The sequence below is a fragment of the Oenanthe melanoleuca genome, chromosome 2 (assembly GCF_029582105.1).
Source record: "Oenanthe melanoleuca isolate GR-GAL-2019-014 chromosome 2, OMel1.0, whole genome shotgun sequence".
Classification (NCBI taxonomy): domain Eukaryota; kingdom Metazoa; phylum Chordata; class Aves; order Passeriformes; family Muscicapidae; genus Oenanthe; species Oenanthe melanoleuca.
In genome coordinates, this window is record NC_079335.1 from 74,244,116 (window position 1) to 74,272,094 (window position 27,979).

The following is a 27,979-nucleotide window of genomic DNA, read 5'->3' on the forward strand; positions in this document are numbered from 1 at the left end:
GCTGGATTTGTGGAAGTGACCACTGGTTATTAGGGACCACAAGAAAGTATGTTTTCCACAAAAGGTGGGAAGACTGGTCTAATATCAGTGACATTGCACAGTGTCTTTGGTACTTAAGAACATCTGTAGAAAACAAAGCTTCATTAGTTCTGCTGTTTGGGGAGCAATTTTGGTTTGATATTTTTATGAACATGGTTCAGTTAATAAACTGAAATACAGGTGTGCAAAATCAGTTTGTTTTATGACCATCTGGCCATGAAAATCCAGACTGTTAGAACCATGACTCCTTCCTAGGGATTTGGGTGAGTTGCTATTTCCACTCTTAATGCTGGGTGCTTGTAAGGAAAACAAATACTGTCAAAAAGTACATTGCAATTGCTTTATCCAGTAAAGTGAATTAATAGAAAATATATATAAACCAAAAAACAACAAAATTGACTGGCTGGAACTAAACAAGTGGAGTCAGAGAGAGGCACACCTGCATGGCAATGATCTTACTGACATCACTGAGCCATAGTGGGGTACCTCCTATAGTTGGAGTGTTGAAACAGAAGGATACAGACCCTAGGAAGGTCATGCAGGGAAGATGAGGAGGAATTATCACTCTCTATGCCAATGACCAGATGGAGTTCATGGAGCTCTGCCTGAGGATGGACGAGGAGCTGAACCAGAGCTAGTGGGCCAGCAGTAAAGGGAGGGCAGGGACATGGGACATTATAGTTGGGGTCTTCCACAGGCTGCCCAGTCAGGTACACTGAGTATATGTGGTAGAGAGAGATATGAGCAGCATCATGTTCATAAGCCCTGACTTCATGTGGAATTTCAATGACACCAATGTCTGCTGAAGAAAGAAAACAGCAGGACACAAGTGATACAGCACTTTTCTGGAATGCATGGATAATAACTTCCTTCCAAGTGATAGAGAATCTCCTGAGGAGAGATGCTATGCTGGAGTTTATCCTCTGCTACCAGGAGGGATTTATGGCTAATGTGAAGCTTAAGGGCAGCCTCTGCTGAAGTGACAACAAAATGGTGGTGTCCATGATTCTTAAGGCAGAAAGAAGGTCTAAGAGCAAACTCACTGTCCTGGACTTCAGAAAAGCAGACTTTGGCCTCTTCAGCAGAAGTCTCCTTGGTAAAGTACCATGGAATAGAGCCCTGGAGGGAAGAGAGGCTCAGGAGAGCCAGTTGATATTCAAGAGTCACCCCCTCTAACCTCAGAAATTATACATGCTGGCAAAAAGGAAGTCAGGAAAAAACACCAGGAGGGCTGAATATATGAACAAGGAAATCCTGGAAAAATTCAAACAAAGAGGAAGCCCATAGAGAATGGAAGCAGAGACAGGTAGCCTGGTGTTAAAATCTGACTACGGAGAGATGCTTCTACCTGAATTAAGTTGCAGATGAGACCATATGCCAAAGTCAATAGCATGGATTTTATTTAACAATAAAATGTCAGGCAAAGAGACAGGAAAAATTAGAAAAGAGAGGGGTGTGAAGGGAGAGACAGATTAAGCAGAAGGTTGCCACCACCCATGGGTCAAGTGGCATCCTGTTGGTCCTTTTTCACTCTGGGCTTCTTGGTGCTGCTAGTCCCAAGGTCATTCAAAACTTTTCACTATTTATGTATTTTTGCACAAAAATTAATTAATTCTTGTTGGCCACACACTTCTCTTATTCTGCTGGTTACATGATTCTGTTGCTTCTAATGCTAATTAGGCCTTTTGAGTTGGGGGCTTCTTGAGTCAGTGGGCCTCAATCTTCCCCTGACATAATCACCTTTTCCTAAAATGATTTCAGCACAGCTGTTGAGTTGGTTTTCATTGCGGATTCTTTGTGTCCGTGATCAGTGATAAATTCTTCTCTCCCAGCTTTACCTCCCTCTAGGGTTGAGATAACACTTGGACAATAGTATCACCTTTATCTTATTGCAGAGGCTTAAATTACAGTCCAAGTTTCAGCTATCCTTAGAGGAATATTCAGCAGGGGGTGAGGGCTTCACTGGTCACAGATGAGCAGTTGCTTCTTAACACAGTTTCCCACAGTGGGAATTCTTTGGTGGTAACAATGTTTGAGGCAGGCAACTGTGATTTGAGACAGAAAACTCTGATCTTTTAAGTCCTTACACCTGGGAGGAATGGAGATAAATTGTCTGAACAGCCAGGGATCAGGTAAGCCCTGACAGAATCAAACCTGGCCAGGAATATTAATGTCAGCGGGAAAAATTTCAATAGGCAACTTGGTGATAAAAGGAAGACTAGGATAAATGTGGGGCCACTTTGGTAAGAAATAGGAGATATATTTACCTGTGACATGGAGAAGGCTGAGGTACTCAATGGCTTTTTCTCCTCAATCTTTCCTTATCAAATGCTCCAAACACACTACTTAAGTTTCAGAAGGAAAAGGCACTGGGAGAATGAAGAACTACACATTGTAGGAGAAGATCATGTTTGAGACCATTTAAGGAACATGAAGGTTCACAATTCCATGAGTCCTGGTCATAAACACCCACTGATCCTGAGGGAATTGTTGAAAGAGACAGATGAACGATTATCCATCATATTTGAGACCTTTGGCATTCTGGTGACTTTCTCCCTGACCAGAAAAGAGGAAACAACTCTCATTTTTAAAAAGGGAAAAAAGGAAGGCTACAACCCAGTGAGTCTCATCTCTGTGCCTGGCATGATCATGGAGCAGATCCTTCTAAAAAAGATGCTAAAGCACATGGAAAGCAAGGTGGTGGTTGGCCCCACCCAGGATGGCTTCACTAAGGGCAAATTTTACTTGAAAAACTTATTTGCCTTCTATGATGGGGTAGGATGAGGGAAGAGTGACTGACATCATCTACCTGGACTTGTGCAAAGCATTTGATACTGATGCCCACAACATCCTTATCTCTAAATTGGAGTGACATGCATTTGACAAAAGGGCAGTTTGGTGGATGAGGAGTTGTCTGGATGATCACATTCAAAGAATTGTGGTCAAAGTGGAAAGCAGTGACAAGAGGAATTCCTCAGGGGTTGTTATTGTGAATCCCACTCTTTAAGATCTTTGTCAGTGACACAGGCAGTGGTATCAAGCACACCTCTGCAAATTTTCCAACATCATCAAGCTGAGTGGTACAGTTGATGCACTGAAGGGAAGGGATGCCATCCAGAGGGACCTTGGCAGGCTTGAGAGGTAGGCCAATGCAACCCTCATGAAGTTCAACAAATTCAGGTGTAGGGTCCTGCACATGGGTTTGGGTAATCCCAATACAGGTTGGGCAAAGATTAGAGGAGAAAGGCTATGAGAAGAAGGGCTTGGGTGTGTTGGTAGATGAGAAGCTTGCTATGATCTGGCAGTGCAGATTCGCAGCCCAGAAAGGCAACCATATCCTGGGCTGCACCAAAAGAGGAGTGGCCAGTAGGTCTAAGGAGGTGATTCTCTTGCTCCACTCTACTCTACTCTACTCTAGTCTACTCTAGTCTTAGGATGCCCCACCTGGAGTGCTGTTTCCAGCTCTGGAGTGCCAAGCACAGGGAAAGACATGGACCTGTTGGAGCAGATCCAGAGCAGGGCCACCAAGCTGATGAGACAGCTGGAGCACCTCTGCTACTTAAGACAGGTTGAGTGATTTGGGCTGTTCAGCCTGCAGAAAACAGAGCTCCTTAAAGAACATTATAGCAGCTTTCCAGGAGCTAAGGGACACCTCACAAGAGAGACGGAGAGGGACTTTTACCAGGGCATGTAGTGATAGGACAAGGGGCAGTGGCTTCAAACTGAAAGAAGGAATGCTTAAGTTAGATATAAGGAAGAAATTTTTTACTGTGAGGGTGGTGAGACACTGGAAGAGGTTGCCCAAGAGAAAGCCCTGCCTGCAACTGTTCAAGGCTGGTTCAGTGGGTGTTTGAACAATTTGGTCCAGTGGAAGTTGTTCCTGTCCATGGTGGAGGGATTTAAATGAGATGATCTTTGAGGTCTCTTTCAACCCAAACTGTTCTATACTTCCAAGACTAGCATTGTCACTATAAACTGCTGAAAGTCAACTTTCATACCCTGCATTGAAAGTATACCATGTTGACCATGGTTGTTTAGTAATTTCTCACAAAATGGTCGATATTTCTTCTTAAATATGGCATATACATAATATGCAAGTTTCCAAGTTGCATGTTAAATGACTCAGTGTTTATCATAATCATATGAAATGAATAAAATTGAATATTGATTTTTAAGCGAGGGATTTTTATCTACTGTTTAGTTTTTCCACATAAACTCAACTCACCTTGTTGAAAGCATGGGGGCTATGTTTACTGTCTCTGTATATAAAGTCTGTCAATTTCATATGATTATTCATATAACACTCTTTTGATTAATGGACTCTGTTCAGGCATCAGAAACCTACACCATGTATGATCACTCAGAATCAGAGCCCAGTATTTCTCTGCCAGTGCAATCAACCATTCTTTTTGTGATATATAAGAAATAATAATGGATACAGGCATATACAGCTGAAGTAAATGAGAGATTTTCCACAGAACAATAGGCTTGGGTGCTAAATCCCATGATCTTGCCTAGGCACTGTACTGATTGAAATCCTAAAATCAAAGAAATCCTAAACCAAAATTAAAATCCCAGAAACTGATCAGTTGTGTTTCCCCCACATATAAAGTCATTATGGTTAACTCAACACAGCCATACAAGCTGACACAGATTTATTTTTCACCTGGTATCACAAGATTTTGATTGTTCTTTTCTTTTGGGTGAATAAATTATTTACTTTTGTCTAGATAAAAGGGTTTTTTGTAATCAAAAAGAGTACAGAAATGGTTTTTCTGTGAACTGTCTTAGAAGATTTAAGCTCTGAATATTTTTAGTTAGGACTGTAGTTTCTAGATGCTTTTACCAATTGCACAAAGACAGAAAACAAATTAATTAGTTTATAACAGAACTAACTGCTGAATGATTAATATAATTTTTCCTCCAGTGTTATGCCATTCTAAGAACACTGACTGCAAGACATTTAATTAGCTTTAAGTTGAAATGAAACATTACATTTTGCCTATTAATTATTCATGTTTACTAGTTATTTGTATTTGTTTATTTAATTACTTTAGAAAGGCATCTATTAATGTGGCAAATGGGAACCTCATACACAATTTGAGAACTTATTTTTCCTACTAAGAATGCATTTGGTACATGGGGAAGACTGTAACCCAGTGGAATAGAATAAGTTTATTTTCCAGCACAGGACTGGAATGTGAGTAGGATGTAAGAGAAAAAGAATAAGTGGAAGAGACATGTCATAAACCAGTTTGCCATAAATCCATCTCCTGAAAACTGTTGCTGTGACTGATACAAATGGTATCCTGCAGCAGAAAAATATAGGAAAATCAATTTTCTGCTTCTTTCCAAAGCATATGGTTCAGTGTAACAAAGAGTTTGCTAAAATTTGACTCCTAGACTTTTCCTCTTAAATCCAAAAATTACATTCAAACATACAGTTTTTGCAGCTCCAAAAATATAGTTTAAGCTGACTCAGCTATTCAGGCTAATTGAGTTCTATAGAAAAGATAGTAATTTAGATAAATGCTAGATGCATGCTCTATACATTTTTCCACTTTTTGGAATTCATCTATCAGTTAATGCAGTTAATTGGTACCGTTATATGTCATGAACACTCTCATCTAAATACAAATCTTATTAGAACTTATGTTCTAACTAGTCCTCTCCCTTTCAAAATTAATTTGAATTATTTGAAACATAATTTGCATAGCATTTCCACAAAAGAAGAGTAGTTTCCAAATGGATGAAAAAAAATAACTACCATCCAGGAAACTGGAATCTAAGGAAATGGCCAGGAATGTATGCAAGCCACCAAATAACTATGAATAACTTCCCAGAGAATATTGCATCATGAGTTCTAGCCATTGTCCTAACAATATTAATAATATTAATAATATTAATAAAATATTAATAAAATATTCTTAACAGAAAATTGAGTGAGTGACAATGTGTATACCAATGGTCCAGAAAACCTACAGAAAAAGATGAAACAATTTATTTCCTTAAGACAATAGTTGGAATAATAATGAACCTAAAAACTCTATTGGAATCTGACCTTAAAACAGGAGATAATATTTAGAATAGGCCTAGTAGCTGAGGACCATTATTTTACTTTTAATTAATGTTAGCCTGTTATCACAGTAATTTGTTAAGCTTTCCATTAGAGTGTTAATTTCATTTGTGCCACTGTTTATTAACAGCATAGAAAGACCAAGGGAGAAAGTAAAATTCTCTCATGTAAGAGTAATCTTTAAGCAACCTTGGGGTGGTTATCTTCCAAAAAATACTTTTGTACAAAGCAAAGCAAATTGTACAGATTTAGTTAGTATTTCATGCAGTTCATATAAATACCCTTTAGACATAAGTATAGACTTTAATGTCTACTATCATTACAGAGGCCCAAGAGTATGGGTTTGAAAGAATTTTGGTTTCACACAGACTACACACTGGGATCCTTCTATGCATCTCTGGAAGCAAAGCAAGAGAGAACTTTGTAGTTTTGATCAAAAATACAAACAGAAAAACAAGCCAATTTTTAACGCTATATTGAAATTTCCCTGTGGCACACAGAGAAAAAGCTCTGTACAGGATGTGTGGTATATGTATCTGTAAGCAGCAATTAATGCAGAAAGAGATGCTCCACAATTTCCACAGCTTCACACTGCCAGCATGCTTTTCTCTGGCAATTAAGAAGAAGAAAGAAATTATATCAGCAAGAAATGATACCTCAAAAAGTGTTAAGGGAAACAGAGGCTTTGATAAAAGTGCAAACTGTTTTTAAATGAGTTTGACACTATCCAAATATTCTTTCTCTTTTCCCATTTTCAATACTGTTATATTTTAACACCTTTTTTGGTGTGCAAATGTGTCCTGTCATCTCCAAATAACTAAATAAATCTATTACATATAAAGTACCACAATTCAAACATGAACATATTTCCACCAGAAAAAAAAAAAAAAATTAGTTATGGCATTTCCCAAACAGCAGGAATGCATCCCAAGGAGGAAAATCATTCTTAAATGTTACCTAGACACAAAAAAACCCTTTAGTTTTGCTCCCTATATGTCAGGAACAGGGTGCTCAACAGTCACGAATATTTTAGAATCAGTGACTAGCTCAGAGAGCTTTCTCACTATGGCTATTCACCATGAAAGTCTTCCAGATACCAAAATGTTCACTCTGGGTTTATCTCCTCAACTCTTTCTCCAACAAACACTGCTATCTACATGTGGAAATAGCAAATGATGTAAGAATTGGAAATACAAGTAAAATTATTTTTCTGCTGAATTCTTACACTACCACAGTCACTCTCTAATAGTCAACTCTATAAGATAAGGATAATATAATATAGCACAACTGTTGATGGAGAGCCAGTGGGTATAGGCTGTCATAATTATCTTCAACAACACAGACCTGCTCTACCTACTCCCTGCTATGCACCACTGTAACTATAGCCCTCTTGACTTCACTGTCTAGTAAAAAAAAAAAGTGACCCTTTATGTATGCTCAGGGAGGCTAAATTAGAAAGGAAAATAAGGGAAATAAATAAACAAAAGTGACAGGGCAAGACAAGACAAGGCAAGGGAAAAAAATGACATATGTGGACCTGCTACGCAGTATGGATGCAGGACTCACTTGTGAAAACTATATTTTCTGTCACATGCTGAGTGGGAATCACAAGACTTCAGGGAGAGAGGAGGAGATCAGGGATTTTTATCTACCAGAATAGCTTATTCAGCATGCAAACCCATCTGAAGGATCATGAGGCCTTATGGGGTAACCAAAATCTAATTATATTCCTTCAAAAGGCAGTACCTAGTTCTGTACTTAGCTCATCCTATCATGTGCTATAAAGAATTATAAAAAAGGAGAATGCAAATTTTAAAGAAAACATTGTAATAGAGTGTCCCATTCAAATTGCTGTGGATCTTGCAACCACATTCTAAAACTGATGTATCTATGACCACAGAATGATATTTATGTTAATATCTTCCCTTCTTCAAAAGGAACTGAAGCTTGTAGCCCATATTTCACAGTATGTTTATTCTGAATTTAATATTGTTAGACTGAGTACAGCATTTTAGCGTATATTATAAAAAAAAGGAAAATTCTGTAATTTTCCAATCATCATGTGTTCTGAATATTTTCATTCTTCCCTGTTTATAAAGAACTTTTTATCCCTCCACAAAAATAAGGGGACTAAAATATATTGTAATATTTTTTTGACAACATTATGTTCTTTTTTTCAGTTTTAATCACAGGGGGGAAAATGAAGTGGCTAGTTTATTCATTATCTTTTTGTTTGGGTTTTGGTCTCTTTTTTTTAATAGGAGCAATTCCAATTAACATAATGAAGAACTTACAAAAGCAATGCTTTTTACATGGGGTTTTGAAGACACATGGGGATAAATCATGTGCATCAGTAGTAATAGGATAATATTCAATCATCCTTTTATGGGTGCAAATTAAAGACTTGAAAGTACAGCAAAGTAGGGGTTTTTTTCTGTTTTCCTTATTGAAAAAGTCATGGCTGTAGAAGGTCTTCACTGTAAACCTGAATTTTTCAAAACCATTAAAAAGCTGTATACTTTGTGTTTTTTTTTAATTTAATAATATATGTAGGTTGCCAAGGAATAAGAAGAGAAGTCATAAATGAGGTTAAAAATAGGAAAGAATATTTTTCAGCGAAAATCCTCAAAGATAGTTTTTTTTCCTAGACATTGCAGACAGGATAGTTGAGAAAAAGGAAAACAGGAACTATTCATAACGATAAGAATGAACAGGTGAAACATGCTTGCTGACAGAACAAACAAACAAACAAATAAAACTTGCTAAGTTCTGGCATGTCTCCCTGAAGAGAAAGAAAACTAACAGTTTCTTATCTTGATTTGTTGCTGAGGGACACAGTTGCAATAGAACAAAATCAGGTCACAGGGGAATAAATCTATTTGCATTTAGATCCTTAAAGTCTAACTAAACAACCTCTATGGGCCAGCCTTATTGTCAAAATATGAAATCTGCTGCCTGTGAAGAGATGGCAAATGTATTCTTATGCATATGGCAGCTACAGTAGACAATGAGAAATAGTACAAAGAGCCAAGAAGATATAACCATGCTAAACTTCAAGTGAGTATGGGAAGGACATTCACTTTTTCATCTAACAGTAGAAATGTACTTTAAAAAAGAATTTGATAAAATGGCAAGTGTTCAATATTTCAATATTTCTCTGTATACCAGTGAGATGTTGCATCTCAAGACTGATTTTATCATTACAATGGTAAAAATATTCTGCAGTCAAGAAAATATTTCTTGACATTTTCATTCAGTCTGCCACTCAGTCTACAGAAGGATAGAGAGTCCAAGCATAGTCAAGTACAATTTTCCTATTTCTCCATGTGGCAGGATAAGAAACTAAGCCATAATATTCCTAAACAAGTAGTTTTGATGATGCACAGCACGAAAATATTTTCTGATTTTGTGGCCAGTGGCTCTCTAGGTTTTGTTTTCTAAGTTTTTAATTGTCCATGAGTAAACCTTGGTGTATTTCAGATGAAAATTTGCCAGCACTCATGAGCTGAGGATATCACATCTTTCATTTGTACCTTGTGGGGAAAATAATGAAGATGTGTTCCTCCCATGCACACTACTACTAAACCAGTAAACTGAGGACTTTTAACAGATTATTTCTTTTCATTAGCTATAGCCTCCCACTTGGTTTTCTCCTGGGAGTTGCTGGAAACTCCCTCTACATCAATTCTTTCTCATCCTTCATGACTTGTTTTCCCTCTCCATTGCATATCACCCAGTCTAGTCATAATGAAGGAATGAGGTGTGCAGACAGGATCCAGGAAGGAAATTGATATTCCTCTGAGTCTCCAATTTGCTTCTGTACTCTTCTACCTTCCAGACTTTAGCAGAAGCTGGTTTTGACTCCTCTCACCTTTTTCTTCCCTTCTGCCAGCTCATCTGGAGCATTGTAGCCCAAAAAAGAACTTCTCCATCGTATTCATTTGTGATGAAATGGTGAGTTTCTCCTCTCCAGAACACTTTAAAATGTTACCTGCACTTTTGAATGTACCTTCATAAGAAGTAGGAAGCTGTAACTCCTCTATATACATTTTTCTGGGTTAAGAAATGCATTCTGGATGTTTTAAAGGTATCATCACCATGCTGGCAAGTAAAAAAAATTGTCACCTTACAGTGCTATGAGAGAGAGAGAAAGACATGAAAGGAGCATGAGAGAGATATGCAGAGCAAGCAGGTGTAGAAAAACGGGCAGAATGGAGTGCAGAATATACAGTGAATTATATAGGAGCATCTATATAGATAGAGAACTAGTGCATAAGAGCCATTCATCTCTTCAAACCTGGGGAATGATTAATTTTTTCAAAGTTGGATTTGGTCTGCTGTATCTAATTTTGAGTAAATAACTTGCTTTCAGAAATTTGGAAGTGAAATTAAGATTTTGCACATTAATTTTTATTTCAGAATGATTTAAGGAAAATCCTGGAGATTTTTTGAAACTTGCTTTGAGACTTCAGAATGTGCTGGGTTCATGTTCAGCTGGCAAAATGCCAAAACTTAGGTGTTTTTTTTTTTTTTGTTTGGTTTTTTTTGGGTTTTTTTTGGTTTTTTTGTTTGTTTTTTTTCCCAGAGTACTTCTGCCGTTTCTAAACTTATTTTAATCTACTATACCAAAGTAGATATTCTCTGTTCTTTCCAATGGAGCCCTCTAAAAACACACAAGGGGAATATGAGACTAAAGAACTTGTGCCTCATGGTAAGATAAAGCTGTATGGGGTGAATATTACTGGATAAAGAAGTGAAAGTTTTGTGACAGCTTGAAATGAGTCAGCATGGAAATTAATTACACTGGTAATTTCCAGAAACAAAAAAAGTATCTGGTATACATAGCCTAAGCAATAGGAAGTGTTTCCTCACTCCCCTCTAGCCTTACTACATTCTGATACCGCAGTAACAACCAAATGAATTTTGATTAAACTTTTGAGGCACTTCACCTCTTGATTGGAAACCAGTGTGAGAAATTTCCTTCTAAGAGTAAATGGCTTGGAAAGATATAAGCAGCAGAAATTAAGCACTTAAAATGGAAATAACATCTTAACCACAACTACTAAACTTGCACCTCTGTCACCTCAAGCTGAGAGTTCACATCTCAAAAGATGTGACAACAGCTGACTCAGTGCTCAGATGAGAGCCATTTAGGAAACACCCAAGTAGAAAATCATCAGATCAGCATTCCCACTGGGCTGCTAATGAAGTAACACCCATGACAGCTGTTTAACCCCATACAAGGCAAGACACAGTATTATTGTCTTATCTGTCTAGAGCCTAGTTATTCTGACTGTGCAGATGTAAAACCTAGTGTCCTGGTCTGAGGCCAGCTTGCATAGCCTCTATCATCTCTCAATCTCATTTGGTTATGCAGTTCTTTGCTTCTTGCCCTGGAAGAGTCACAGTTTAGCCATCAGCAGACAGACATTCTGTGGTCTTCACTCTTATTTTGCAACCATGCAACAGGAGACTTCTAACCACAGAAAGCACTTCTCAGCCCTTCTCTGTGTCCCTAGACAAGCCATATCAAATGGAGCTTTTAGTCTGGTAGGCATGAAGGTAGGTTTTTAAACAAGACACTTCATCCTAAATTGTATGACCTTTTTTACTGAAGCAGAAAGGCAGATCTCATAAACATTAGTCAGAGAGTAGAGCTGCAGTTACTGCAGGGAGAGATTAAGTCATTGTTTCACTCTTCTGCTAAAGAGAGAAAGGATTGTAATTTATGCACCCCACAATGTACATACCTCCCCTTCATCTTCTATGGGTCCAGCAGCAGGAAGGAAATTGGGTTCAACAGGTCCTACATTTCTTCCTACCTCTTGTTGGAACAAGTTACATTCTGCTCTGCTGTGGCTCTGTGTGTATTTTGCTCACCACCTTCACTATGGTTTTACTCTTAAACAGAGCTGCACTGTGCTAAATAATATCTGGGGCCAGGGTGGACTTTGGGAACTGGAAACTGGAGAGGAAAACATACAGTAATACTTTAATGCCCCAGAGAAGTTACACAGTTGATATTAACAGGACAACCATTACTAACCAACCATGACTCCTCATTCATATATAAAGGATGGAGAATGAATTGTTACATATCTCATTAACTGTGCCACTTAAGCAATTATATAATGTGAGAATTCTCAACAGCCAAAAGCAGGACCAGCACCCACAACTAGGATTCACAGTCACACTGCTCTTACCAGGGAAGCTTCTATTCCAATAGTGGTGTGTTCACTCATTTTTGATTGCAGGCTAAAACCCATATTTAAATAACTAAAGTTGCAATAAGGCACTTCATATACAAAATACAGAAGAAAAAAAAACAACAAATCCACCAGGGAAATTTGAAAAGGTAATAATCATAAATTATTTGGCAGGCTCAGCCAAAGCACTGTGTTGCACAGCCTGCATGTCAGAGCCATATGACTTATTTTTTATGTTCTGAAGAAAAGAGCAGTGTAGCCTTCAAACTGTGGGGCTTTTGTTACAGGGACTTTATCTCACCACGTGGTCTCAGCATTTTGATTCCATCTTCTGAAACCTAAAGTGGAATTTGATCAAATACCAGATTGATTTTAAAACCACTTTTATGACTTTTGAAAGCATTGTTCATTTTGGGATCCTCTGTTTATATTTATCTTCAGTTCCATTTCTGCACTCAAATTTGTGTTGCTGTTTGAGAATAGTTGGCCATTCTAAATAAAGGTGCACACACCTGTCTTTGCAGTGTGTGCTGACAAAAGGAGTGATTTCTGGCTTCAGGCTGAAATGCTCACTAAAACACAACCTAAGACTAATCTATTTTACTTTGTAAGTTATTTATCCTATTTTAAAATGGAAGGAAGGAAGGAAGGAAGGAAGGAAGGAAGGAAGGAAGGAAGGAAGGAAGGAAGGAAGGAAGGAAGGAAGGAAGGAAGGAAGGAAGGAAGGAAGGAAGGAAGGGTGTTTTCCCCCACCTTCTTGGTAGACAGATCTCCTCCCACTGAAGTTAGTGACATTGATTCAGTACATGGAAAATTATAACCATGTAGAATCTTTGTGGAAACATCCTCAAAGAAAATACAGTACAAGGATCATCCCAGCTAGTAAGAGCACATTTTCAGAGACATTCCAAAGTATCAAAAAAACCACAAACCCAAGAAATATGATTTTCATGGGCCTAGTTTAGACTGTTATGATAATGGTCTATTACATACATGCTATACAGGGATATTTTTCATGTTGATAGAAATGATCATGGTAATTATAATTTACTCTTGAAATCTCAGCACTTTCTGGCAATCTTCCAGAAAGCAGGCAGGCCAGATGGGGAAAAGAATGCCATGTGCAAACATCATAGTCTTAATTTGTAAAATGCAGTATATACAGCAATAAAATTAACTTTGTTCTTCCAAGAAGATTAAACAAAAACTTCAGTTTGTATCCCAAGGTATTATTTTCTTTCTAATGCTTGAATCAATTGAGTGAAATTCGAGGTATTCTCAGAAGAAATAGTAAGGCAATTAGAATGAACTTGGAAATAGCTACATAGGTACCAAAAGACACAATATCTGCAAGTAAAATCTGATTTGAAGAAAGCTAAAAATTTTACAAAAAATTCAACATCAGAAATGTATTTTCTTAGGCAAATACAGGATGTTATTTTTCAGTTAAGGGATATCTTCCACACCTCCTGGAGCATGAGTAAATTATGGACTCTGAAACAGTATTTAAACTCCTCTCTCTCACAATTGCTGCACAGAATTTTTCAGCCCTTCTTATACATATCACAATCAAGGTGCCACCAGCCTTTCTGTTGGTCTCAGCTTTTGGCTACCAGCAGGTCTGTTTTGGAGCCAGGTGGAACTGGCTCTGTACAACACAGGGCCAGCTGTCTCTTGCCACAGAACCCACCTCTGCAGCATCTTGCTACTAAAACCTTTCTGCATGAACTCAATAAAAATATCTATCATTCAAATTTGGAATAACTTTTTATTAAAACCATGTCCCAAAAGTACACAGCAAAGTCCTGTCTCAAGAAAGGAAACATTTCACAGACAAACTTCCAAAAACAGAAACATCACCTCATTTTCTCATAAGCAACCTACATATAGTAGGAGGAGAGGCAACTGTTTTATTGCATCTGCAAAGTCCCTCAAGACTGAGAAGACATCAAAGAACAGAAGTAATGAGATGTACTTATTCAGCCTGGTAATTCTTCCTGTTTTCTTGGGGGCCAAGGTGGCTAAATGCAGTTCTTCCCTCTACATGTCTCTAGCAAGTTTCCTGAAGGTGTGGAAAGCTCTGTAGGTTGCACAAAAACATCTTTCTTTATTTACTGTTTCTAAATTAAGGGCAAAATATATGCATCAGTTCTTTTCAATAAGATTGCCTGCTAACTGCTTAAATTATAATGTCTGGAAGATGAGAGCATGTATAAAAGAGACTATGCTTTTTGGTCTATTACATTGAAGGGCCAAATAATGCAGTGTGATTCATTTAGCTGAACTCTATATAAGTTAGACTTTGCTCATTGTTAGGGCAGTTATACAATAGATTGATTATCCAGCTTTAATTGTAACCAAATGTAACATCAGCCCTCAGAAAGATATCACCCACATCTATTTTTACAGATGTGAAGGATGAGTATGAAAAATAAGTCAGAAATAGAACAATGTGTGAGAGTAAAACAACAGGGTGTTATTCCTGAGATGGCTTGTATCCAGCAAGAGTACACACTTTCAAGTTATTCTTAAAACTGTATGATGCTATTTAGAACATTTAAATATAGATGTACATTATATTAAATATTAGGAAAGCAGTACAGATTAAGATAATGCAGAATCTACTATATTAAAACTCAGTGTATTATATTAGTCCCATAAAGTTATTTATAAGCCCATGAAATTCTCAGGCTGTTTCTGTCGCCTGAAAATGTCTTACAAGAAAACTAGAGCCCAGGTTTCACATTATGGAAGCAAATAGACAAAACATCTATTGACTTTGAGAGCATTTGGATGAATATTTCAAAATACTTGTTTGAAGCTTCAGAAGTTCAACTTTTTTTAATGACACCAACATTAGGCTTAATATATTTTGTTTCAGAGGAAGGGACTATTTTTGGATTAGCCTTGAAAAATATCAATCTTTATGATGTCTTACAGCCAAGCATACCTCAATGTTGTTAATTATATTCAGAATTAATATTTTCAAAACTCACATTCTGTTTTGGTCTCTTGATGTAAGCTTGATTATTGATTATCAAATGGATAGGTTAAGAAGCCTTTCTGATAATGTTCATCCACAATTCTTAGCTAAATATCATTGTCTAAACATGATGTTTAATATTCCATTGATGCATTTGAAACAGAAGAGGGAGTCATATTTACAAAAAATTGAGGATTTATTTTATTTTTGAATAGACATTAATATTTCATATCTTGAGGTAGTCCTAGTGGTGAAAATAGGTATAATAATGATTCATACTACTATTTGCTATGTCAGTTCCGTTTTCAGTGGTGCAGAAAGTAGAGGAAAAGGAGAAAGAAGAGCTCGGTAACTGCATATTTTTACTTTTGTCATGCAATGCAGTAATATTACATGAAGTAAGACTGCCATTGCTTCCTTAATATAATTCACCCTACCTTTCACTTGTACTTCCAGAAAATCAGTTTTGCTAAGTTACATAACACATAATAAATGCTAGGCTTTTTACACAAGTAGAAAGGATAGTGATTGTCTCAGAGAATTTACTTCCTACTGTGTGTATTTCCACTGAAGCTAAAACAAAATTGATTGAAAAAAATAGAAGCTGGGATAATAGAAGAAAGGAAAGGAAACATGAATACCAAGGAGAAAAACACAGAAGCAGTGCCCTTTTTGTAGTTTCTGCTCCTAGTAAATGCTGTTCTGAGGCTTCACCTTGTTGGTGTTTCATTCAGTACCACTGGGCAAGTTACATCTCTCACAGCATTTGGGTGCTGTGCAGCATTATATATACTTATACCTTCAGAAGGCTTTCTCACCATCTTACAGATATTTCAAAAAACCATCTGCTAATAACATAAAAAATTTGAAGCAATTTTGCCATTGAGAGTGGTTGTTCTCATCATTTAGGGTCAGGGGAATCAGGAGGGAAATATATTTTCAGGGGGCTACCCAGTTATCTTCAACACAGAGTAAAGAGGGTGAGGTGGATGAAGGAAGGACAGGCACAGACAGGATGTTGGCAGAAGGTTATACAGTAATGGTCCACTCTTTCTATTATCTCCTACTGCCCACATTTGTAACTCATGCTGAGTTGAAGATTCCTGAATTTTGGCATTGATAGTGAAAATAGATGAAGAGCACACCCTTGTTTTCAAGTCAGAGAAAAATTTGTGTAAAGTGATTAGTTCTCCTTCACTTGAATGATTATTGAAACAATGATCATGGAAGATATCTGGATTTCTAATGATGCAAGTTTCTGAGGGTAATTTGAACTGGGAGCTTTTGGGAGTGAGGTAGTGTCCCTCCTGTTGGGGGCAGAATTTGAAAATAATGTTTGCATGAAGTATATTTCACTTAATTCCTATGATTTAGGCTAGAAGAGAAAAATGCAATTACATCAATTATAAAGCTCAGGAAATCTAGAAAAGCAAAATATCTCTCTGCAATTTTTCATCTCTTTATGAACTGTTATTGTGTCAGGAAGAGATACCACACAATAATCCACAAAGAAATAACAGTTTCATTCTCTCTTCCAAATTCTTCTGTCTTTGGAAACAGAAGTTATTTCTGAACAACAACCTCCATTCTGTGATCTTAATAACATATGCTTCTGTGCCAGCATGATATTATGAAAATTGCTTTCAGTTTCAGTAGGAACTGCAATCCTGCAACACCTCTACAAATCCATGTTTTTTTAACCTTAAAAGGAGAAATAAAGTGCCCACTTCTGAGTTATTGCAAATCAAATATATAGCAGTGAATGAATTAAAAATTAATATTCTTTAAAGCAAAAAATGCTGCAAAACCCCCAATCAAATTCACTTAGTTTTGACTATACAAGAATAGCAACATGGGTTAAAAACTCTGCTATGAGGGAGGTTCGCATTCAGAATTGACAGACCTCCTTTTAATCCCCCAGTCATAGAGTTGCATGAGAGGAGGAAAATGACTAATATTTTTAATTTTAGAGAGAAGGCAAAGACTATGGTGGCCAATCTATTTTCGGTGGAGAAGAGATATTCATGATGCAGACATGCTAGAATATCATTCAGGGTACAAAGGTTATGATTTTAAGTTGTCAGCAGAAACATATGCTCCCAGGAAAGGTAAGGAGAAAACATGTTAGAAGCCTGAGGTTGACCCTATGAGTACAGGTTCCCTTCCCCCAACACTCTTCAACTTCACCCAAGAAAGAAGCAACTAAAGAAACTAAAACTATTATCTGGGGCAGCAGCAATTTCATCATCCTTGCTTGCTGCTGTATAATTCATACTATTCTTCCAGAAATGTCCTGAAGTATCAGGAATACCCATCAAAAAGTCTCCTGAAATACCTATAGAATTGTTGGGAAATGTCTTTAAATTTTGTGATACTGTCATGCAGTGAAAAAAAACGGTTGTGCTAGGCAGAACCAATCAAACAGAAATTATTTGCTAATGCTGACAAATATTTACTCTGCCTTCATCTGTCTATGGAGTTATTTCAGATAATTCAGGTGCATTTTGAACTAAAAAGCTTAAAAATAATCAGCCAAGCTACAGATCCATTCCAGTCTAAGATTCCTATAGCCCGTTCGCACAACAAGGTTTCAGTACTTTAATTGTTGCTTAGAACAGGGCATATTGCCCTGAAAGGTACAGAAAATATCTGCCTTGGTCACTCATACTCTTAATTACTAGTTCAGCAAATACCCATGCCTTAGAAATCAAAAGAAATGGTTCAGTCCCTTGAAATCCCAAAACTAAATCAAGTTGTAAAAGTCCATATTGTGTCTTGGTCTAAAATAGTAATGATTTTACCTCCAGAGACAAAATTAATGTTGAAAAAAAGAGTAATTACTTAAGAGAAAATGATTAATTTTTGCAGTAGCTAGGAGTGTGTATGGCCAGGACCCTGAGGTTGTTCTAAACTTCCTTACCTCATTTGATGGTGATAGGGGCAAGGAGTCCCTTCTGCAACATAGATTGTTGTGGAGTGAGTGGTTGGGATTTGCTGGGGTTGGAGATTGCTGTATGAAGCATTTGCCTCTCTCTTGTACCTTCTGTCATTCATATTGCTTCTGGTAATGTTTATTTTCTTACCTCTTACACTAATATATTACTCTTAATTACTACTTATGCAGTAAATCCTTCTTACCACAAGCTGTGATCTTTTCCTTTCATGAGGTTAGCTTAACATTAAATCCCTATACATACCTATACAACCTTCAGCTATGCCTTAAGATTTCATTGTATTCATATCTAAAGAATTATTATTTCAGACTTTTCTAGTATTTCCCAAAAGATCTTTCATAAAGCCATCTGATTACAAGTATATATGGTTTCATCACATGTCTGTTCTCAGGTGATCATTTACCTTTGGCTAATAACCTTGTGGGGCTGCTATTGATCTGAAAAAACAAGTTCTAGTCTGGCATGTTCCTCCCTTGGGGTGGCACACAGCAGACTTAGTCATAAAAGAGTGATCCTTGTTGCCACCTCCCAAACGAAAATAGCACAAGCTCTTTTCCAGTAGGTTGCCTCACTGCAGAGTCCCCAAGTTGTTAAAGATCATCTGCTTGACTAGGCTCTGAAACACAAGTATTCACACAGTCAATACTATCCCCTTCAAAAGTTGCAGCTACCCACAGTCTTTTTCAGTGTTCCAGCCTGAGTCATCTCACACCTTGTCCTGCAAGGGTTTTAGATGCTTTTGGGAACATTAGAGCAGAAGTCAGGGTTTAATTTGTGTATGCACAACAAAACTGACCTCAGATTCTACTTTGTGCAAGAACATGCCTAGAAACACAAGCTCATCAGATGTTGCTAAATATAATAGTTTCATTTCAGATATTTCATTGTTGATTTATGCTATAGCTCAACTACTGAGATTTCTGTATTGCTGAATACATTAAAGGCGAACAAACTCCCTCCTGTTTCATGGCACCATTTTTACACATGCTTAGAGATACAAAAGTTTTCTTTCTAGAAACTAGGTTAGAAGTTTATCCAGCCACAAGAAACTTCTTTTTCAGATTTTTTCCTCCCTTTACAGTGAAATATTAAACATACTCTCACTGCTTCCCACTGTTTGTATTAATGAGTGTAGCAATACCATGGGTTTCAGGCTTTGGTTTCAAAACAGACACTAAATATATGTCTTGATTTGACTCACAATGCCCTCTCAGATTAAAGCTACATTGTTTTCAACATCTGCATAAAAAGCAGTGAAAATCAAATAGTTTGTTCTCTGAGCTTCAAACCAGTTATAACAAAACTTCAGTACAAAACATCAAACTCTTTTACTAGGGCTCCAACAGACTGTTGAAAATATCAGTTATGATTCCTGTTCAATGCAAAATTGTTCATGACTCAGTGACCTTTTAAAAGAACCCAGAATCAAATGCAATCCTATTTATACATTGTCATCAAAACCAATGGCAAATTTCAACTTTGCAAGGCTTAAACATAGAACAAAAAGAACTCTTTGCTTTAGGGGATTGTTTTGCCTGTAAGCCTGTGATTATATTCCAGTCAAAGCAGAACTCTCAGTCTACAAATTCATGTAGATAAAAATTGAATAAGATTTGCATGGACTCTTCTGATGTAAGGCTGCAGAATTCTGCATATCAGGTTCACAGGGAGTCACAGTGTGACTCATCAGGATTATGTGAAGACAACAGGCTTCCTCAGCTGCTGCAGCAGCTCTTTAGGAGTGACAGCCTGACTGAGTCATGCAAGCTACTGAAACCACAGCCTGCTTGAAGGAGAGACCTGATACTTGGTAGTGAATAACTACCAGGCAGGGTGAGTTATTTGGGTGTTTTTGTTGTGCTTTTGTGGAGAGCACTGCCTCCTTACCTAAGCCAAAGATACACTACAGAAGAGATCCTTTGTCAAACCAGGAAGTCATCTGGAACTCAAACAAAAACCCATTTTGAACTTTTCTACCTAGACTAGTAGCTGAACCTAAAACGTTACTTTGAAGTTAAACCATCTAATCATGTAGTACCTTCTACATGAAGAAAAGTCCCTTGTCTGAAGGTAAGAATAATTAACTTTGAACAAAACCAATACTTTTCTATAGTGCAGCATTGGCTAAGTGGGATAGGGCATATTTTATTTGTGAAAACTTGACAGATTAGAGGAACTAAATCCAAACTTAAGAACAATCTGAGCAGAGCTTTTTCTTTTCTTTTAAAACAGAGCTGAGCAAGAAATTTATTTGAGGCATTTTTTAATTTAACCAGATATGACTTAAAAAGAATTTGTCATTGTTAGTAAAACATAGTAATTATATAGAAACTTGGCATCTTACCCTCATGGAAGTGACCATATCCAGGAAGCAACTCTTACTATGGCTATGTTATGAAGTAATATGGAGGAATATTTGTACAACTGTGACCTGAGCAACTGGCACTCAGGACTTGACATTGCCAATGCTTTAAATGATTTAAACCTATCTCAGATCAGCCTAGGTCTGGGGTCAAAATGTTCTGGGGACAAAACGCCCTGGGAACAAACCAGGTGCATTCCTGTGATTCATCTGCCAGTTTATTTTTCCAAGATGGGAAATAGATCCATGCTCTTGAAGTCTATTTCATTATTGTGTTCCAAAGTGTGGTTCACAGGGGTAATTAGAATATTGATTTCTCCCAGCCAATAGGTGCAGCCACTACTTACTAAAGTGATTCAGTGTTTCAGTTTTCTCTCTGTTTTCATTTTCACCCTTAGCATTTCCACATCACTTCCATGAACACTCACTTCTAAAGCAAAATACATCACAGACCTCAGATGGGATATAGATGTTCAGTAAGGGGGAATTGTACTTACCTAAAAATAATTTGAATTAAACTTCCTTTAAAAAATTGAGAATATGAGAGAGACAAGACAGCAGCTGCATCTTTAATTCAGTCATTTTTGTTGGAAAACCTGGCCTTGCTGCTGGCAGCTGGGTCTTGAAAGCCATTTTTGAAACCATTCTTTCTTTCCTGCCTGCCCACTGGTAGATTGTGCTGTAAATAAATATCTGTGCACACATTTCTGTTTCTTCTTTCACGTACATAAAAACTTGGCTGAGGAGTTTTAGTGTGACCTCCCTTTTCACTGAAATCTCCTGCTTTCTGCCTCAAAGAATAATTGTAACTCCTGTGCCCCTTTGTGTCACATGCCTTGGAGAGGAGAAGAAAAGTGGAAGTGGTGAGGCAGAGACAAGTAAAGGAACTGCTTTTACAGGGAAGTGGGAAACGAGGCTACACTCTCCTTATAGCTGTAGCTCCAGGCAGATGGACCTTTCCCTTTCTTAACACTGCTTTCTGATATAAATCATATACTGCATTGAATATGGCAAAAAAAATTAATCCAGATTGGAATTGCTTCTCAGACATGTTGGCATGTATTGACAGCCATGGAGCTGAGTGAAACAATTTCCTAAATTACATAGCTGGGAATATCATCATATATTTAATATTCAGCAGAGTGTTCCTTAATGCACAAAAACCAGGAAAAAATAAACTCTGATGACATGGAAATAATTGTCTGCCTGCAGGCAGTTAATAAATTAATTCAGTTATTTAACTGGCCTTAAATTTACAGCAAGTTTTTACTTAATTTAATTAATACTCAACAAATACCCTACAGCTAGACAAATCACATCCCAGAGCAACAATGACAACTGGCATTTATTCTATTTGCTGATGCTTACTTAGCATCTTTAAAATATTTTTTGTAAAAAAACATGGTAAACATAGCCATCCCTTGTGGCTATTCTGATTTATCAGCAATTTTTATTCGGTGGTCCTATACAAGTACTTCTTTAAATGACATGTCTTCCACTTGGAAACTGCTTGATTCTGCTTTTATACCTGTCCACTGCTAGATATGGTAACAACCTTATAAAATTATAGAAATTAGAAAACTTTATATCAGATACATTATATGATTATTTATTATAATTTCCTAGAAAAAACAAGTTTTAGATTGTCCAAATGTTCTTAGTGTAGGGAGCTTGATTGGCTTTTGTTTTACATTATTTTCCATTAAGAAAAAAAACACATAATTATAAAAACTTGATTTTTTTCTGTTCTTAATATCACTTTCCTATAATGAATTATTACTCAATGCATACATTTACATGTTGCAGCCTACTATATGTTCAATCTTTCAACGATTTCCTGCAGCATCTTGGTTAGAAAGACACATCTATGACCAAGAATTCACAGTACCAGAGATGATGAAAACCTGCAAGAAGGAGCCGCTAGTGCTTGTATTAGAAAACCTGCCCTAGTTGAAAAAAACTTTTCTATGTTCGTGGCAAGCAGCAAGTAGCTCTACTTGAAGTAAAAGCAAGTTCACCACTTCAGCAAGATTTGTTTCTTTTTTCTTCTTTAACTGATTTATGGCTTATCTTCACTGAGATAAGAAATGAAAAATTGTATCCTTGACTCAGCATATACACAGAAGTATATTAGAGAGGGAAGAAAACAGAAATATATTTAGTAGATTTCCCTCCTATAGCCTATCTCTTGGAGTTGCAAGCAGTGTGTTGCATTAAAATGATTTGGAAAGGAAATGATGGTCTGGATTTTGAGACAGCGTACAGTGAAAAGTACAAAAACTGAAGTTTAGAGACAATATGTAATATATTAAAGATGTCTATCCATAGGCTGAATATCTAAATAAATAAAATATTTTTGAATATGTCATTGCTATTTGTAGAACCAAAGTTCTACACATTTCTGCTCGTCCTGTCAGCTGAAGTAAGAAACTTTGTGCTTTCACACAGTACTAGTATGTGCACCTATATATCTATCTCCATGTGAATTCAATGGTTGAAATACTTGACAGAAAACAGTGGGGCCATTATTCAAAATATTCTGTGTCCTAGTTATGAAAAAAACCACACAAGTCTTACATTCATATTCCTCTCTTTGCTTTGAACACTCTTTGTTGAATAAAGTTTTGCCAGCCTTCTTGTGATTTTCTTCAATCATCATAGAATTATACTAATCCGTTTAAACACCTGTTGAACTTACTTATATGGTTGCAATTTATTCTCTCAGACAACAAAACACTGTATGGCATGACTGCCATAACAAACTCTTCTATCAAGGAAGGAGATGCTGCTGCTTTGGTCTGATTTCAAGGAGACTTCATCCCCAAGGAAGGAAAATGGGAGCATATCTGCTTGAAAATTCCTTCAATAGATCAAGACAGGACTTTCAAATCATAACATTCGATTTTCCTGCAGAGGTTTTAAAGAAAAGAACTTGGCTTCAAGAGAAGAAATTTTTGCTGAATAAGACTGTTTGCTTTATAGAGAGTGAGATTATCAAGAAAGATGTACAAAGTAGGGAACACTGTAAGTAAAACTACAGTCCTCAAAGGTTTGGCCATAGTATTGATCCATTTTTATTATTATTTAGGTTTACACAATTGGCTACAATGAACTCCTATCCCAACTACAAGGAAACTGGCAGAATTTCCTATCCTTACTGGTTTCACAATAGATCTCCACTAGAGAAAAGAAGATGTTTCTGTGAAAGATGGTAAGCAGAGAAGGAGAAAGAGAATATACTTTGAAGGTTAAATCTGGAAGAATTTTAAGATAAAGATCTATTATTGTGCATTAGAAAAATATTGGAAATATTTCAAAGAAAGAAATTTCTGGACCTTGCAAGGTCATACATCATGTAGGACTTATATTTTTGTTGAAAGACTTATACAGTCTTGATAACATTGTTATAGCAACTGAAATTCTAGTCAGTTAGAAGCATCTAGAAACACTGGCAAGGTGAAAGCTTGAAAAGAAAAATGCATACTTCTTTGAATATTGGTGGAAAAACACTCAGATTTATAATTTGAATTTCATGCTAAACTCCAAAAATTATTTTATGAAATAGAAGCTCTTTTCACCAGTAGAAGTTCTTTTCACTTCTCTTTTTCTCTGCAAAAAGAGAGCACGTAACCTGGCTACAGCTTCTGAGCATTCTGACTGTAAAGAGACAATTCACACAGTGAAGCTGAGAAGACAATGCATTAATTTCCACTCCATTTGTAATGTGTGGATTGTCATTGTTTTTCAAAGAACCTCCATTTCCTTTTTCTAGCTTGCTGTCACAAAGATGTTCTCAAAGTTTAACTCTCCAGACTGCAGCGTTCACCTGTGTGTGACGGAATGACTGACTGACTGAGCCCTAAATCTGCAACAGCAAGTTCTGCTTCACCCACAGTGCTATCAGAAAACTGCATTTCCTGGCCTCACCCAGGCCACTGCCTCTCACCTCTTATGGCAGTTCATAAAAGGAAGTCTGAATAGATCACGAAGCAGGCCCTGAGTCATCACAGTTTTCTTCTGGATTATGAAGTTTAAAGATGCATCACTTGTACACTGAGATAAAACTGTGCTCATTCAGGAGCTGTTAAAGATTTCCCTGGGTCCATGCCTCAAAGCAGAGAAGAAAGCATATATGAGCAGCAGCTATTTAAAAAGGAGAATTTTTATCCTCCATTGCATCTGTAGGAGACCTTTCAGAAAGCCACTTCAATAAGTATTCTCAGTGAGTTCCCAGTCCAGTAAGACACAACATTTTGTACCTTGCTGTCATGTCAGCCTACTTAGCCACCAGTAAACTGACTGGCAATTTTGCTTGTACCTTCCAGGTGATTTATTGACTCAAACACTTAGTGTGTTTTTAGAAATAAATGCCATTCTATGCTGTGGGTATTTCTGAGTTTGTTAAGAATACCAAAATATCTTTTGCCTCCAGTGTACAATATTACTGTGTTTTTGTGCATGGTTTCAAGTGGAATACAGGATGCAGAACAGAAAAAGGAGTACATGATTAGAGAACTCAGGTTGAATTAGGGGCATTAGGGCAAGACCTTTCTGTCTGCCTTTATTACGAGAAAGTCAAGTTTTGTATTGCTAACAGCTACAGGAAAATGTGCGATTAATATTTCATATTGTGGAAACTTATTCATAAAATGCATGCAAGTTTAACACCATATTGCCTTGTCAGTGCTCTGTTTGTTTTTCTACATCTAATAAATTTATAAAAATTAGGACTTGATTGATATTAAAGTACGGTGTAATGCCATCAAGGCTTCATCATTAAAATTTGAAAAACAAATAACCAACACATTGTAGCTTCCCCTTCCTTTATACTCCTTCTCTTCCCTACTCTTCTTTCTCTGCTTCACTCCTTATGCAGTGTACTTTTCCAGATTCTAAAGATCTTGAAAGTGAGGGTTAGTTGTGGAAACTTGCCTCCTGTTGACACAGACAGGATTGATTGATAGCTGGTTCTCCCAGTTGTAGTCATCTCAGAAATACATCTGTTAATGAGAAACTACATCTGTCAATAAGGAAAGATTTTCCTATTTTCCTGGAAGCATGCGAGCAAAAAAATAAAAAGAGAGGGATTTTTTACCATTAATTCACATAATTTGACTCTACCCTCAGTGCTTTTATTTCAACCCCAAATAATATAATTATCTATGTGACTAGCAAATCCTCCTCAGAATATTTAGGTCCGGACTGTAAACATAACAAAGATCTTCAAACAGATTGATTAGTTTAGCACAGTGGCCTCTGATCATTCATTCATACAGGCCCTGTCTGATAAGGCCCCTGCAGTGCCAGCCCAGGGGACACTGTGGTAACCAGCCTGTAAGGAACACCCAGCCCTTGCATCACCCTGAGACTAAAATATTAACTGCTGTTAATACTAACTTCCAGGGTTATTTTTTTTCTCTCCACTATCAGCGTTATAAAATTTTTCACCATATTCCAATACAGTTTAGTGGTAGTCCAATATATTTTCTTGCTCTTTTCAAGGAAAGTCAACAGCAGTCACAGAAACTTGGCACTAAATTCTTGGCATCTTCTTGAGCACTCAAACATAACAGCTAAGAGGAACATTTCAGAGATGTTTAAGAGGATTTAGCTTAGCAGTTATGACTGGCTTTATCTGCAAGGTGCATGCATTAACACCTGTTCTGAGTTCTGAACATTTGTCCTTATTAATATTTAGGTTATGTTTTACACTAAAAGCTCCCTGGGTAACTGCTTACATAAAATTTCTGTGAGAAGACCATACTCCATTTATTTAATCAGACATAACTGAATATGTAGTGTGCATATTTGGAAATGGGATACACTTTGTAAATTTGCAATAGAATTGGAAGAATGTGTAAGAGCGCTATCAACATTGACATAGACTTCTTTGTCATATTTTCATTAAGGAGTGGATATTCAGATTTCTGGGAATATTACCTCATTTTTCTCATCTGTTTTTCACAACCCCAAGTCAGCAGAAGCTCAATCCACAGAAGTGTATGTGTACTCTGAAGGAATTGAATCACTATCAACAAGGTAGGTAGAATTTTCCAGGCTAAGGAAAGCAGCAGTTGTTCCTCTTAATTCCAGTGTTTGGGAAGCTTCCCTGTCTGACCATCCAGGAGCCCTCTGGCAGACACACTCACACCACCTGAACTGGACCTTCACAGCTACACATCTCACACTTAGTGGCACACCTCAATGACTAGACCGCAGGTTTCCAATTGCAGAGTCTCAGATAGGCAAATCCTTCAGATGATTTAATTTTGGCCCAGAAACAAAACAACAGCTCAAACTTAAAGACTCCAAAGGGGGAACCCAAACAAAAGAGCTCCTGGGATTTTATTCTTTTATAGTCCAAGCTTGGGAAGTTTTGGGAGTTGTTGGCTCCTGCCTGCCTTTGGGTGTCCAGTCACTTGGCCAGACCACAGGTCCCTGGCATGGCAATTCCTGGCTCCTTGCCTGGGGCTCCCATCCAGAGCTCAACCTGCAGCTCCACTGCAGCTGCACACTGAGCTACCTGCACCATTTGTGTTCCTCAACACTTGTCTGTGTAGGAATTAAGTAGTTAATGATTCATGCTGATTTTTCTAAAACACATGACCCTTTAAAACCCTCATGTACCATGGTGCCAGGGCTAAAAAATATGTTTAAACCCACAGAATTTGTTGTGATGCAGAATGTAGAGCTGCAAGAGAAAAGCACTTAAGTAGGCATTATGTTGTGCTATCATTAGAAGTGGAATTATTTTTAAGCAGTTAACACCATGTTAAACACCCAAGAGAAACACACAGGAGCAGTGATAAAAGTTAAAACATATATTCAAAGTCAGTGTTGGTGAAGTAAATCAGTGTGCTTCAGAGGTAGTTATCACTGTCTTCTAAAGCAAGTAGTTACCCAAAAATTCAGAGCCCTACATGTTGTTTTTATACAGAGAAAATGAAAGGGTGTGAGATACAAATCTCCTTTTTAACTAACGGAGTATCTAAAATCCTAGAACCTAGAAAGAAGAAGATATATCTTTGCTACCAAGTCCAAGCTCCTTTTGAATTACACTTTATAGCTTTACAGTTTTTCATGTCTGACATTTTTCCTTTCTCAGTCATGCTGTTGGCAGTTCAGACAGGCAATCCAATTTCCCTGATATATTCCAAGGTGCTCATTATTCCATTTCAGGGAATAGTTACAAAAACATGGGTCAACAAAAGTGTTGTTCTCAGGTTTTTATTATTTTTTTCTTTTGGAATTCTTCTGTTAGGTGATGATCTGCACTTCTCTTTGGAACAGGGTCATTAGGCTCTGTTAGCTTGTTACAGCTGTCATAAAAAAAGAAGAGTAATCGTACTTATCTGTAAG